The 14,571-nt window shown below is 38.7% G+C and overlaps 1 protein-coding gene across 2 annotated transcripts in view; it reads right to left on the bottom strand.

Annotated features, from left to right (window-relative positions):
* The window catches only part of apbb2b (amyloid beta (A4) precursor protein-binding, family B, member 2b), a 43,228-nt gene that overhangs the window by 25,634 nt on the left and 3,023 nt on the right, over positions 1-14,571 (bottom strand). For both annotated transcript variants that reach the window (XM_057330665.1, XM_057330666.1), the window contains exons 2-4: positions 3,416-3,468; positions 1,104-1,234; positions 657-702 (exon numbers count right to left, since the gene is read on the bottom strand). The gene's annotated coding sequence lies outside the window, so the exon portion shown is untranslated. The remainder of the gene's footprint in view (positions 1-656; positions 703-1,103; positions 1,235-3,415; positions 3,469-14,571) is intronic.

The following is a 14,571-nucleotide window of genomic DNA, read 5'->3' as shown; positions in this document are numbered from 1 at the left end:
GAAGATCGATTAAAAACACATGCAAAACAGTGCATGCAAAAACAAATAGTGTGAACTGCGAATTGAATTATACATAATTCTCTTCATTCACTAAACATAAATCGAAATTTTAGCTTATTTACTTATTTAGAACGCATTTTCCTAATCTTGTTTTTCTTTCTCTAAAATTACTGTCAATTACTTTTCAATGTCAGTTATGAGGGTTTTTTGGAAAATGCTTTCTCATTTAATATCCAGTTTCATTTATAAAATGGCACAATAACGGACTGAAATTAGTCATGAACATGGTTTCAAGATTGAATGAAATGAGCTGAAATCTACTAAAGATCAACATTAAAACCAATGTTCATGAAAAGTTTATTCCTCTCTGTTCACGCAGCTCTACAGACTGCGCTTCTGTGCTATCAAACTGAATTAGCACATTGAAAATCAAGTTAATCTGAAGTGAATCATTCATTGCTCACTTACAACCCAGTCTTTCCTGCTGTGATGTGATTGGGGACAAAATTAAATCAGGTCCACACCGAAACATGAGTTTACTGAACACTCACAAGGACGATTCATATGGACACTAGAGTCTTTGTGAGAGAAAAATGACATGCACTAATTCAACAAATTTCATAAAAACACAAATCAGATTCTGAGGGCTGTCTGACCTTGGACAGGTTTTCTCGATGAGCCTGGGACGCTGTCAATGTAAATCTGCAAGAAATATTACAATGATATTCTTTCATCATCTGCATAAACTTGACAGCTGCTTTGCTGCATGAACAGACAGCTGCATTCTATAACAGCATCCTAATCGATTTGGAAAACTTCACATTTAATATAATGGTCCAATAGACTTAAAATCAGAATACACACAAATTTGTTTAATAAAAACCTATTTTACGCTTTGGAACAGATAAATAGTATCACTCCACTGCATACTACAACTTTAAATTCAGTTTATGGATTTTTTAAATATCACTTTTAATTTATTAAAGCACAACCAATTATCTTTATATAACATCATATTGTAACACACACACACACAAATGCACACAACCAATTAAAATGCACACTAGACACATATAATAAGATGAACAGACAAGCACACTCACCAGGGAGCTGAGGATTGTGGGTATTTCCACAGAGCCTCCTGTTCCATGGTGTAGAATCAGTGCATCATCAAGGTTTCGGCCAATCAGCACCAGCCGAGTATATTACCATGGAAGTACTTGAAAAATGTATTCTGAACAAAATAAAACAATGACAAAAAGCATTTAGAATTTTTTAATAAATGTATTTTTACTCCGGCCATGTCTGAGCTAAGGTTATTATGCATGTGTGTTGGGTCTGTTGGGACATCTCCTGATGTGTGCGTGCGTTAACAGCATGGGGTGAAAATGTGCTACTGGAGTGCAAAGACAAAAATAACTGTCAGGGTGGAGCCACAAACAAACACACACACGCACGCACGCACGCACGCACGCACGCACACACACACACACACACACACACAGTCTCAAAGGGAAACACCTTTGCAGGTAGAAAATATGAATTCAATTATTATCTAAAAGGGAATAGAAATCTAAAACTTCCCCCAAAATAACTAGGCTGATGTATAAAATATTCAAGATGATTTTGTTGACATAAAAAAGAAATCAAGCGTATTTGTAAATATTGTAGTGATTTCAATGATGATTTTAGCTTATACCTCCTTTTTGCAACTTGCTAAACCTCAAGCGCTATAAATTGAACGCATCTATTCCTAAAGACGCTGATTAACTTGTTCAGGTGTTTTATATCAGAGTTGGGGCTCCACTCGACAGGAAAATGGATCTCGCGGGCCAGAGTTGAGAACCACTGCTCTAGACCCTAGTCCTATAGAACATCTGTGAAGGAGGCTAATACTCCAATTTGCTGAGCGACAGCTAAGAAACCTTAAAGATTGACAGAGGAGTGGACTAAAATGTATCCTGACACATGTGCAAACCTGGTGACCAACTATCAGAAATGTTTTGCCAACAAGGGTTTCTCCACCAAGTACAAAGTTATTTTTTCTCGGGGATCAAATACTTATTTCACTGACTGAAATGCAAATCAATTTATAACCTTTATATAACATTTTTCCCCCGATTTTTTTCAGTTAAAATAAGCCCACCATAAAAATGATAGACCCTTCATTTCTTTGTAAGCAGGCAAACTTACAAAATCAGCGAGGGATCAAATAATTATTTCCCTCACTGTATATGGAAAAAATTACATATAAATATACTGTACTTCTGCTAAATTGTCACGCCCTAAAAATGATAAGAGTGCTGTTATTTAGCATGAGGACAGGAAACAAAACAGATACAGAAGGAAATACATTATCTTAGAAATACATTCTAAGATAATAACTACGATTTTGGTTCAGTTTGCCATTTTGTATTCATGTATTTCATATTTTATGAAAAACAAACATACAGAAGCAGTATAGTTAAGTAAGTATGCGCCTGTGTGTGTGTGTGTGTGTGTGTGTGTGTGTGTGTGTGTGTGTGTGTGTGTGTGTGTGTGTGTGTGTGTGTGCGTGTGTGTGTGGTGAATCGTAATTACAGATGTCCGACTGGTGGCTCTTTTATAATCTCTCTCTCTCTAAGTCAAGAGGTTGCTAGATTCATGACCTTTATAGATGATCTGTGTGTGTCTTTTTCAGAACATGAATTAAACCTCACTACAGTAATTCATTCATGTCTGCTCATAAATTCAACATAAATTGCTAAGAATTTTCTCTGTATAGTAAGTTTTTCATGTTATGTGTTACACACATGAAAGAAAATACTGAGGTCAACGTAAGGTTGAGGTAATAAAGAGAACATGTCTGAGATGAAATTGATCTCAACACCAAAAATGTAAAACATTTTTGTGAAACCTTCTAAAGCTCTACTGCTACAGAAATGCACCCAGATCTCACAAACACCAATGTTGGGTTTTCAAGTTTTATGGGGACTTTCCATAGACAAAATGATTTTTATACTGTACAAACTGTTTATTATATCCCCTAACCCTTAGTCAAACCTTCAAAAATTACTCAAAAATTACTGTTATTTCTATCTTTGTAGGTTCATTTGTTCCACACACTGTGTACGCACACACACAACCAAACAAGAGAATGAATTATGTGTTCTGTTCTTTTCCACTCCTTACTTTTTTTAAAGAAATGGATTTTGCAGCATTTTGAAGAGACAGAGTTTGGCATCTGGATGCTACGGCTATAATCATAACACACACACACACACCCTCAAATACAGGGTCTTTACAAGGAGCATAAACAACAGGAATGTAAGGGAAAGCCGAAGAATTTCTGGCATGTCATTTTCTGAAGGCTTTAATTACCCATCTCAAAAAGCACATCTCACACTCTCTCTTACACACACACACACAAACACACCTGTATCTCTGCAGGAAGGGAGGTGCTTCTGTCACATTCAAATGATACACCACCTATGCAACAAAAAGAAAAACACTATTAAGTTAATGTGTCTCATTGGAATTTCCAGTGTATATGTGTGTTACAATATCAATATTAACCTACATACATAAACATCAATGAAAACATCAAGATTCATTTAGACTTTCTAAATATGCAAAGACTCTAACTGACAGTTTTAGCAGCTGGAAATGTTAAACAAACTGCAGTAAATACAGAAAAACAGAAGTAAATGTGACCTGTCGCATAATCCCACTGTGCAAATCAAAAACAGAGCGGGGTTCTGTGAAGCACACCCCACTGAGGGTGAGAGAAAGAAAGAGCCAGACTGGTGAGATTAAAGCGAGTTTATTTAGCGGCAGAAACAGGGCGGAACGTCAGTTAACTGCTTCTCATAACTGTGCATCTCTCTGCCCGGCCATAAAAGAGCTGAACTGTGGAAGAAAACCTCATTTAAACTCCATTCAAAACATTTCATGAACTCTTATACTCTCAAACGCACAGATGTATGCTGGGAAAAGATGCAAAAGAGATCACGTCGAGATCACATTTCAGAGAGAAATCTCGCACACACATACGCAGGGCTTCATATCAAAGATGTGGTTTCTGTGCTCGCAGTAAAAATGGCAGCCAAATTACAGAGAAAAAAGGAGAAAAGAAAGAGACAGCGAGAAAGAGGGAACTGGAGTGCTAATGGCGACGGAAAGAAAAGAAGGAAAAAAATCCCACAACACTTTGGGTTTCCAACAACATCTGTATAAACAGTCATTTTTGCACACAAGAAGCTTTGAGATGCACATATTAGTTGAGTCCCGTTTGCATTTTCCTCAACATACGTTTGCTCGCTCCGATTTACCTGCTTTTATCCCATGCACTCTTGCAAAAAGATGTTAAAGCCATAGTACAACCACAAAATCTGTGATTCTTTCAAAAAATCTTTTTGTAATCTTAAACGAACCATGAAGCCAATTTATGCACCCTACTGCGTGAATACTTCTCAATAAGTAGGAAAACTTCACCGGGCCAAAGAACTTTGAATGTAAGTAGCTCCAATTTTGTTTTTTTGGCAAATTTTCCAATTTTTGGCAAACACAGCAGGCGAGGAGGCTGTTTCTTTGATTCAATATGCTCTGATAATGCTCCTTTGAAGAGTGACAAGCGTGTATTGCTATATCAACACCTAATAACCACTATAAGATCAAACGAGATGAAACATCATAAATCACAGCTGTCATGCCAGAGATACACAGAGCTATACGTTACACAAGAATCAGACAATTGCTTTGTATCAAAACCTAGCAAGCTCCGTAAGGAGACAGCATTTTAAGAACACTGCAGATGCAAAGGCCGTTTCAAAGGCAGTACTACAAAGCAGATTTGTAAGATACCATTTTTTAGCAAAATTCTAAGGGAGCATCATGTGTATCCTTTACGGATAAGGAAATCCCACGATGCATTGCAACAAGATCACTGGAAAAAATAGCTAAAGAGCTCTTTTGTAGCTCAAGGTTATTAATGCATTATTCCCATTACACTGTGGCACTTTCCATAGTTTTTTTTTATGTAAACATGCGCTTGTTTACAGTAGCAAGTTGACACGGAAACATCTGTTACGTAAAGCGCGTCTCGAAATCCTCGTATCCCACGCTGTAATTTTTAAACCATTCCTGAGCACATGTCTTTCACTTTCAAGTCCGACTATTTTAGTGACGGAGTGATACAAACGGTGAAGCGGTTCCCGTGGTGATACTGGTGGAATATTGCATGTCTCTCAGCCAATCAGATTCCAGAACCAGAAAGAACTATTGTATATGTAATACATTCCAAGAATAGGAAGGAAGGAGGCAGGAACCGGCGAACGTTAAACAAACTTTTAATAAAATAAGCCAACAACAAAACGAAAGTAAAGGGCTGACAGCTACCTCACGGTCAACTGCCGGCCACACAAACATAAATAAAACTTAACACAATGTCCAGGCCTGGTCCTCTCTCGTCGCACACTCCTGTCGCTCGTCCTTTTATGCTTCCGATCTCCTCCGTGAGAGATGCGAGACCGGTGCAACGCGCAGTTGACACTCACGTCACCGGCCTCACATTGTTCCCTCACGGCTCTCGTCCCGCCTTCCTCGTTACAGTATAATTATATATAAATATGTGTGTATCCTGTTGTGCTTATGCTGTATTGTGTCGACTCGTTAGCTTAGCAACATGCTAATAGCCAACTGTCCTGAAACAATTGTAAGTCATGTCTTATCCACTTGTTGAACCTGATGTCACGCACCACCATATATAGAAGGTCATATATCATTTCCAGGTCCAAAGGCTCTATCAGATGCCATTGGCAAATGATATATGCCGATATACACTGATGGTTTATTTCCATAACAAAATCCCAGATGTCCTGCGGTTAATTCTCACAATTTAGTAAAATGTTGATGTCTGAGCTTTAAAAAAATTGCATGGATGTGTGATATAAACAGCGGCTTAAATAGTCGCTTTACTTGAAACGAGTGGAGGCTTGGACCCGAAAATAGTTTTCCTTACATCACGACTTAACAAGCGGTGCCATTTGTATAATGCAGTTGTTGTCTATGTAACCATATGTCATCCACACCAGCCACTAAAATGGGTCCATTCTAGTTAGGATGCCTATGGAGGCAACAGAAAGGAAGACAGATCACTAGATTTTGGACCAGAGCTAATGAGGAGTATTCTTGACTTTATTTACTTTCTTTGTTTATAAGACACAAACCAGCAAATTTGTTTGAACCCAAAAGAACCCATCGAAGTAGTAAGGACAGAAAACAATACGTAGCCTGGCTCTGAAACAATCACGAAGAAGCATTCTCATACACAAACACACACACACGCACGCACACACACACACACACACACACACACACACACACACACACACAGGGTGTTGTGTGAGTGCCAGAGGCTAGCACAGCACAGGAGCTGAAATGCGCCAAAAAGCCATTTCCTGTTCCAACAGCAGACAGGAATTGGGGGAGGGGGGTTGAGGGCGTCACTAAAAAGTCCATCATCCTTAAACATGCGCTAATGCTGAACATCTGGAGTGGGCGCCATTCCCATACACAAACACACACACACAGATATGCAACCAGTACGATCCTGCACCATCCCTGGTAATGTTTCAGTGATGTCATCCTGATGGTGACATTCCGCGGCTCTGGTCCTGTGACACTGCATGTCATATTCAAAGACACTTCACATTCAACAGTCAACACCCCAGAGCAGGGCTCTAGACTAACTTTTTGCACTGGTGCGCCTAACTTTTTTCTTAGGTGCACCAGCACAAAAGTTAGGTGCACCCAAATTTTCGACCGCATCGCATTTAACACCGCAGTTTTACAAGTTCACTTTTTTTTTAATCGTTGTCCATATAGGCAATATTGACTTGTAAATGATTAACTAACAATCTGGTCAACATAAAGTTCTTTATTTGAAGCACAATTCTACAAGAAAGCAGGGCTCTAGACTAACACTTGAGAGAGGTGGCACTGGTGCTACCAAGTTATTCAGTTGGTGGCACCAGCCCTTAATTTGATAGCACCAGAGTCGTGGGGTGAGGTAAGAAAAAAGAATCACTAAAACTTCATTAAAATGTGTTTAATACATTAATAAATCAATTAGAAATTAATACAAATCATTGTTTATGATTGAATTATTTTTATTGTATATGTAAACTCTCTTTCAACACTTTACCATATTTAAAGCACATCTTTCTTAAAGCTACTTTCTTCCTTTATTTGTTGTGAACGACTCCTATAAGAGAACACAATTCCTTTAATATCAGTGGGTGTTTTTGGGCCCTTCCGTTGTTGTTTGATGAACATTATAAACATTGATCTTTATTATGCTGCAGCCCCTTTAAGAGCTCGCGCAATATACTGGAACACGTGTTTTGTTTCCCAACTGTTTGTTCACGAAACAAACTGAATACCTTTACAAGGCTTCTTGTTAATACGGGAATTTTTGTCCGTTTCAGAGTAAGAATGTGTGAAAGAGAACCCCGTTTAGTATTTTGTGCTCTGACTCTCTGGGCGCGCGCATATCTCAAACAACCCGCGAGACCGGAAGGCTTTTAGTGATTATTCTTCATGACAGCTGCATTGATACACGTTTGGCTTCTATCAATAGTGACTCACAAATAAATAGTATTTAGCGTGATGTATATCGTTTTGTATGCTTTGCAGTATTGTTAGAGATCTTTATACAATAGTTCAGTGCTTAAAGTTTAAACACGTGTTTCCTGCATTAGCTTCACATGCATACAATACTAGCAACACATTTCGTTATCTTTGCTGTTTTGTACCTTAGCAGGGGAAATTCTTGTATTCTGCATATTTATTTAAATTGCAAGATTGAGCGCTTCACTCGTCTGCTCTTTCGGTCCTTCGCCTCTTAAGGGCGATTTTTACTTCTGCGTAGGACCTACGCAGAGCCGCGTGCCCTGTGCGTACCCTACGCCGTAGCCTGACGCGCACCTCTCCAAAAATGTAACAACGCGTCAACTCAACGCGGACCGCAAGCGCTGTGATTGGTCGGTTTGGCAGCATCGTACTTCCTTCTATGCATTTCCGGCATCTTCTTCTCTGGTGTCTTCTTCTGGCAAGTTCAGAGTCCACAAAAGAACAACATGGTGAGCATCGACATCGACCAAGTTACTGAGCGTCTGATTGAAGAGGTTCGGAAATACACGCATCTGTATGACTCCTCTTCGGCGGACTATAAAGACTGTCAGATGGCGGCGAATTCTTGGAGAGAGATTTCCTCTAACGTTGGTTTGGCTTCCATTGTCGGTTGCAAACACTAGCATACACACACACAAAACATCGGCGAAGAAGAGCAAACCCATGAAAACACAAAGAGCCAACTAGCGTTTCGGCGGTGTAATTGCAGTATGACGCATACTCTCAACGCAGAACCATAAATGTTCACGACGGCGTCGTCTACGTACGTAGCCTACGCCGTAACGCAGAACCATAAACTGACCTTTACCCGTAACCCGCGAATTACGTCTTTGGGGGCGGGGCACTGATAGATAAGCGAATGGTTGAAGGAGGGGAGACGAAAATGAGTGACTGAATGCGCAGCTTGCGCAATATAACGTTTCTGCGCATTAAATTTATAATACGCAAAAATTATATATTGATCAGTTTGACAGTCGCACCGGTGCGACCATTAAGAAAAACTTTTCACACTGGCAGGAAAATTTGTAGCAAAATGAGACCATTTAGTCGCAGTCTAGCGTGTCAGAGAATTGGTTATGATTTTCGGACGGATCAGGCCTTAACTTAACATTCTAAATGAAAAAGTTGTCAATCGTTATTTTCATCTTCTCTCATCATCCGCGGCTACATCCACTCTGTTTATATGACGGGTCTATAGGCTACTCACCTCTCTGTCCGACTGCAGCACAGCATTTTCAAACGTACACACACGTACAGGAATATCTGGACCACGGCCAATCAGAGGGGGGTCCGCCCTTCACTATCTCTGATTGGTTTAGACCACGATATGGGCCTAATGTGTCTGTTGTTGAACCACAGGGAGACTTTCGCAGAGACTTTTTTTCCCTCGAACGGCTGGTCGCACCGGTGCGACCTCAGATTTTTTTTAGTCGCACCATTGAGAAATTAGGTCGCATGTGCGACCAAATTGGTCGCACTCTAGAGCCCTGCAGAGGGACTCTCATACCACTGCACTGTCACCAATAAATGGAAACAGTAAGACTGGCACTAGCTAAAGGGGAAAAACAGCGTACCAAAAGGGAAGGGGATCAAAGTCTCTGAAAGCAGAAGTGTACTGGGCTGGGTCTAAGACTTGGCTTGTGTTCTCTCCTTATGTAAATACATTCAAACTCAGATTCTGAAGTGTCCCAACTTACTGCACTCATGAAAATGGAGAGAGGCTTTGAAAAATGTTGTTCCCCTGTAAAAGAATTTTATCCAGGGGTGGGTGATATAGCTAAAACATATATCTGATTTTTGTTTGAATGTTTAGTTGATATACATTTCCTTAAGGCAGCAAAAGATACATCTACTGTGCCTTAAAAATCAGGCAAACTTAAGGAATCTCAATAGACGGGATGTGATGCAAACACATGACACGGACGTGGCTCATCCTGCCTGTGGAGGCAGTATTTGTCATCTTTCTCCGATTTTATGATAAAAACGGCACAGATTTAATTTCACCCGGTTTTATATTTGATATGAGCTCTTAATCTTGTAGTAGAAACCTTTAGAGGACACCAGGCCACAAAGAGCACAACTGATGTGGTAAGGAACACAGATCCCAGAACAATGAACAGAGCGGATGGGCTACAATAAACATGCCCTACAAGCCATTAGATCAACACACACATACACAACCTCATAATCACACACACACACACACACACACACACAGCCAGGAAGCTTAAACTTCAACTAGACACAACACACAGAGTGTAAGAAAAAGAAAGAAATTGAAGGATGCACTGTGTGTTTATGTGCGTGTGTAAAAAAAGTCTGTTCTATAATAACTAGCGGGATGTGTCCATTGTTCCCAGTGCTTCCTCTAAAAACACAGTTAAACTGAGACTGTCGGATGCAGAAACTGGTGTGCGGAGAACTGTTTCAGCTTTAATACCAGTTTATGCAAAGCCAAAACGAAACAAACATTGCCAAATCAATGTTACATAAAACGGCTTATCGCTCTCTCTCTCTGTCTTTCTCCTTATTATTTCATTTATGTGAAACTCTGTAACTCCTTATCAGATTTTGCAGCAATATATTCATGCTAATGCCCATTAGAACCACAATCTATTGTGGCTATTAGATTTTTAGATCGCTCTGCAGGTTATTCAGAGGAGTCTCAGTATACTTAGTCATAGGTTCAATGTTCAAATCTGACACTGAAAAAACTTGCTTTGGCTTGCTAATCAGTTTGCTAAGACACTACTTAACCAGATGTTGTGATTAAAATACCAGCAAGAAAGATCTCTTCAATATCAATCTGATAAATTCCCTAATGCTGGAAACTTGTCATATCGTGTCTGGTAAGAACTTGTTACTGGGGTGAGGAATTTCAACAAGCTCTTAACATTTGGTATTTAGTTTTGTACATAATTTAAAAAAACTCCAAAATAATTAGCAAAAAAGTACTAGATATGACATTAACTCTTGCAATTAATTTTTTTTGTATTTCATGGAAAATGTCGGTTTGACATCATTTAACATAGAGATGCATCGGTCGACATAAGCAAATTTTCACACTAACGGACAATATTTTTATTTTTATATATCCTGTCAATCAAAAGAGGACAGGATATTGCAATGAATTTGTGCATTGTATATAAAAATGTTAAGAAACATCACCAGTTTGATATTAAATAATAATAGTAATTACATGAATTAATAACATTCAGAAAGTTAAGAAATACTCATTTCATCTTTAGAATTGGCATCAATATCGGTATTGGCAAATATCACACTGAATAATCGGCTAAAGGTATATCAGTGACGAAATGTAGTATCGGTGCAAAAGTTAAGTATCGCAGCTTTTACAAGTTAAAGAGAAGTTGAAAAAAAGGTGAAACTATTGCAAAACTATTGAAAATTCAGGAACATACACTCAAATACTCATGCTTTGAACCTGCCGGGGTAAAAAGTGCACTGCTTTGAGGCATGTAAATTACCATAAAAATTACCATCTACACCTGACAGCCTTGACAAAACATCTACGTACGCACTCACAAGCTACGAAATATTGAAAATGCAGATTTACTTTCATGCGCGCACGTAACCTGCGTCTCACCTCATCATTCTGTCAAAAACTCCACCGCAAAAGTACCGAGACTGATGTCGACAAGGTTTGCCGAGGGGAGAAGATTCAATCGGAGGAAGTTTCTAGAAGGTTAATGTGCAGCACCTGCATTTGAGTGTTTCAAATCTTCACCTCAGATACGCCTGACACTTTTTCTTTTTTTAATCACAGACTGAAAGTCGACAAAGAAGAGGCAAACAGAATAATAAACAAATTCATCCAGAAAAAACAGAATGACATCAGAATGTTTTCATTGCTCAGAAATGCATGAAGAAACAATAAGTATGGCGAACTTTCGGCTCACATGCCAATGCACAATCACTCTGAACAAACACACAGGAATGTGTGTGTGTGTGTGTGTGTTCATGTTTTTATATCCCGTGGGGACCTAAACCTGAATGCACACCAACTCATGGGGACTCGTGTCACCGTGGGGACCAAAATTGAGGTCCCCATGGGCAAAAAAGCTTATAAATTGTACAGAACAATATTTAAAAAAAAAAAAGTGTTCTATGATCTTTAGGTTTAGGGGTTGGGTTAGGGATAGGGGATAGAATATACAGTTTGTACAGTATAAAAAACATTACGCCTATGGACTGTCCCCACGGAGATAATAAACCAGACATGTGTGTGTGTGTACTCTGTGAAAACATCACAGGGAAATAGGAAGTGATGCCATGATTGTCAATAATTGCGACATTTTATTAGAAGGAGCTCTAGAAATTCATCATTAGGCAATGTTAATGAATAAATTATTAACACAATAATCAACTCTGCTATTACCTGCTGAATATTCTGTATTATGTGGATAATCTGAACCTTTTTAACATTTGTGACCCTGGATCACAAAACCAGTCTTAAGTAGCACAGGAACATTTTTAGTAAAAGCCTAAAATACATTGTTTGGGTCAAAATGATCGATTTTTCTTTTATGCCAAAAATCATTAGAATATTATGTAAAGATCATGTTCCATTTAGATATTTTGTAAATTTCCTACCCTAAATATATAACAAATTTATTTTTGTGAGTGGATGTCCTGCTATAGTGCAACTTCAGAGAAGATATTATCCTATCCTAACAAACAAACATCAATAGAAAGCTTGTTTATTCAGCTTTCAGGTTATGTAAAAATCTCAATTTCTAAAAATTTACCCATAAGACTGGTTTTGTCGTCCAGGGCCACATTTATTGTGTATATTATTTTGTGTATACTTATATTTTTATTATACAGTATTTGGTGAACTTAAGATTTACTTCTGCACATGTGCTGTTGGTGACAGTAAAAGTGATTTGTTTTTCTGCCAGACAAATAATGCTTCTAACACAAACACAGTGGGTTAGCAAAAGAGCCAAACATTTTCACACAATGGCCTGTAAATGACAGAGCCATCGGCCCTTCATTCTTTATAAAAACAGCCCACACTGCTTGTCTGCTTCCAAAAGCAACAGAGAAAACGAGAGAGAAGTAAGTGAGAAATAACAATACAACTGTCCTATTGTCAAACCAGAAAAGAAAACAGAGGTCAACACATATAGAGAGGGAATGAAACAGCACTTTCACAATCCTAAATCAAGCTGAAGGCAAGTGTTGGTCAGATGAGAGGAGTGTGATAACACACAAAAGATCACAGTGGGATTGTGGCGTTATCCCGTGTCCCGTTCCAAGGACAGCAGAACTGATCAAGGCTGAATGATGAAGGCTGGCATCCTACTCGCTGATCTGTCAAACCATTTTTAGTCGTAAGTCGTGGAGTTGGTGGCACAGCCGTGTGTCTCGGCGGGTGGCCGTAAACAGCCCAAATGACTCAATTACCTTCTGGATCCTGCCGACAACATCCGATTGTTTGCAATTACTCCTGACAGACGGCGAAGATCTGACAACCTTTTATAGTGAAGCTTTGACAAGCCATTTGTTGATTTAATTGGTCAGAAAATGCAAAGCAATGCATCATATGTGTCTGTTATCCATAACTGTGTGCACCAAGCAACTAGTCAATTAGTTTGTTTATGAGTTTTATCCATATATTTTTAAGCAGCTGCATCCAAACTTGTTGTGAAGTGAATCCCAATAATGATTTAACAATGACTGAATACTTTAGCAGGCTAAAGCTCACCGTCTGCTGTAACCAAACCTTTATGTGAATCAGAGAAGAATAACCCAACAGTGCAGAGGCCCCTATGTTAACTACCCCTCTCTCAACCATCAGCTGCAGTCTCTCCATGACACCTCCTTCTGTCTTTCTCTCTTTTTATCCCACTCTGACTCACTTTTTCCTCAGTCAGCAAGTCCAGACCCTTAAAGAGGGAGACAGAGACAGAGTGCAGCAGCCTGCTGGAATACAAACCACCACACACACTGTGTGCCCAGAGGATGCTGGTATTAGAAGTGAGCGTGACATCACATCGCTTACCTAAAAAACACACAGGCTGCACCTGCAATAGCATATTCTATATGAAGACCGTACCACTCCAATCTGATGTTTAAATAGAGGTGCATGTGTCTGAAGTAGTTATGATAAGGTTTGACTATGCTTGTGAGAGCCCAATTTTTTTAAATGTTCTCACAAATACAATGTCTGTGAGTCATATATGTGAGGTATATTGAGAAAAACCTACATGTGTGTGTGGGAGCCCGCCCGAGCGAGTGAACGAACGTGAGCAATGGAAGATGACTGTGTAGAATAAATCGATACGCAGACACATAAGGGTGGAAAGTAGAATGGATAAAGTATCAACATGGCAAGAGTATGGAGACTAATGTTTGTTTGTTAGAGTTTAGCATGCAAAAATGTGAATTCAATGGAAATGTTTTATTAAAATAGCAGTCACGCTCTAAATGGGAAAATAGACACACAAAAAACACTAAAAAAGTTAAAAGGCATAATAGCATAGATCTAATCCTTTAAAGAATATTCCAGGTTAAACACAAATCAGGCTATATTACAGCATTCAAATAATAAATCAATTTCAAATCATTCCTCATTTTCTTAAAAATAATATAAAAATGTGATGCACTAACAATGGAAGCTCACTTAATCAGATGGTTACAAACCAAAAAATGTCCAATTAAAGTAGAATTAATATCTTAAACATAAAAATACACAGACAAAAATCTGTTGGGTTAAGGTTAACATAAAAATTATTTACATTGGGTACACACATTAAAGTTTCATGTGTTACATGAACATGATTTTTATGTTCTCAACTCAATTTTAGTTCATTTGACGTTAAATTTTCCTTGATCTTTTTCAAAACATTATTAATCTCGCAGAATTTAGAAAAT

The sequence above is a fragment of the Triplophysa rosa genome, linkage group LG4, assembly GCF_024868665.1.
Source record: "Triplophysa rosa linkage group LG4, Trosa_1v2, whole genome shotgun sequence".
Classification (NCBI taxonomy): Eukaryota; Metazoa; Chordata; class Actinopteri; order Cypriniformes; family Nemacheilidae; genus Triplophysa; species Triplophysa rosa.
Note: the sequence above shows the minus strand (reverse complement) of the source record. Positions and strands in the feature narration are given on the sequence as shown.